Genomic DNA, 2,027 nt, shown 5'->3' with positions numbered 1-2,027 from the left:
TAATTATTCGGGGCCTCTTTCCATTCCAAGTGAAACTGGAGACTGCCTTTTCCATCTCGTTGAAGAATGGAATTGTTATTTGTATTGGGATTGCATTGAACGTATAGATTGCCATTTTCACAATATTGAGTCTTCCTTTCCATGAGCAAGGTATATTCTTCCATTTCTCCAGGTCTTTTTTTGTTTCTTGTAGTAATGTTTTGTAATTTTCTTTGACTACGTCCTTTGTGCTTCTGGTTATATTTACTCCCAAGTATTTAATCTTGTGATTAATTTTTGTGAAGAGTACTATTTTTTCTTAGCTCCAGTTCTGTATTCTCTTTGTCACTATAGAGAAATCCAATTGATTTTTAAGAGGTATCCAAATTGGCAAAGAGAAGGTAAAATTATCTCTATATACAGATGGTATGATAGTATACTTAGAAAACCCTAAGGACTCAACAAGAAAACTACTGGACATAGTTGACCAATTCATCAAAGAGGCAAATTAAAGGATCCACATTTATAATGGCTCTCTTCTCACACAGCTGTTGGCAGGAGGCTTCATTCTCTAAGTTGTGCACCTTTCTAGAAGACTGGGGAAATGGTAGCGAGCTTCTCAAAGCACACAGTCCAAGTAAGAGCAGAGTGGAACTAGTATACCCTCATTCCCCCAATATCCTATTAATGGTACCAAAACTTCAAAATAAAAATGACTTCAAAGTCATTGCCATGGAGTCAAGTTCGACTAATAGTGACCCTCCATAGCATTTCTGAAGCTGTAATGTGAATATTTATGAGAGGAAACTGTCCATCTTTCTCCCTCAGAATAGCTATTGGATTTGAACTGCCCATTTTTTGGTTAGCAGCTCAACACATCATACACCATGCCACCAGAGCTTCTGAGAGTATTTTTAGTTATACAACTTAGCATTATCAAACATGGAGAGCTCTCCACAAGAGCTCAACTATAAGAGAAGATGTTAAATGTTGCCTACCACACTGCCACAGCATTTGTTGAATGCCCACTGTGTTGATGTATTGTGCTAGTATTGAGGATTCAAAAGTTGGTAGTCATTATCTCTGCCACTGCGTCTGTTATTTGAAATGCATCCATTGGTATCTCATAGATTATTGAGGCCTTATATTTTGCTAATGCTTTCAATGCAACTTGAATTTGTCCTTCGTTACCATTGATTCTTTATCATATATTGCTTCCTGAACAACATATAATAAAGTGGATCCCCTCTATCTTTTTTTTATTTTCCAGATGTTTTCCACTGGGTCTTTTTTTAAAAGTTATTTTTATTTTATAGTTATTTACATTCAAAATCTGTGTACATTGTTTTCACTTTTGTCATTCCCATACATTGTGTTTTATAAAGTTAATCACCATTGATCCATGTTCACCATTATCCTGCCTTTTCAACTCTCCACTGGGTCATTCTTAATTCCTTCACCACCACCCTCTGCCCATCAAACTTTGCCACCTAGTGATTGTCTTCCTTCCCCCTTTGGACTTTTGTACATATCTTAGTAGTAATTCTTCTATTTTTACAATAATGGTCTCATGCAGTATTTGTCCTTATGAGACTGAGTTCACTCGGCATAATGCTCGCCAGCCTCTCCCAGGTTATAGAGAATTTTTCAAAATTATTGCTCCTGAGTGCTGTATTGTATTCCATCATGTGAAAGTACCATACATTTCTAAATTCAGTCTTTTGCTGATGGACTTTAGGGCTGTTTCCATTTACTTGCCATTGTGAATAATGTTTCTGTGAACATTAGTATATAATTCTCCATCTCTTCCTCAAGTCTATTTTCCTCAGCATATATTCCTCCTAATGGAATAGCTGGGTCATATGAAATTTCTATGTTCAGCTTTTTGAGGAAATACCAAATTACCTTTCAGAATGGTTTTACCATTTTACAATCCTACCAACAGGGTATGAGGGTTCCAATCTCTCCACATCCTCTACAACATTTATTGCTTGCTGTCCTATTAAACTTTGCACTGCTGCTGTGTGTATACTTTTCACTATGTTGAG

Source organism: Elephantulus edwardii, unplaced genomic scaffold, assembly GCF_000299155.1.
Source record: "Elephantulus edwardii isolate Elephantulus edwardi_28Jun2011 unplaced genomic scaffold, EleEdw1.0 scaffold00252, whole genome shotgun sequence".
Classification (NCBI taxonomy): Eukaryota; Metazoa; Chordata; class Mammalia; order Macroscelidea; family Macroscelididae; genus Elephantulus; species Elephantulus edwardii.
This window is presented reverse-complemented; position numbering follows the sequence as displayed.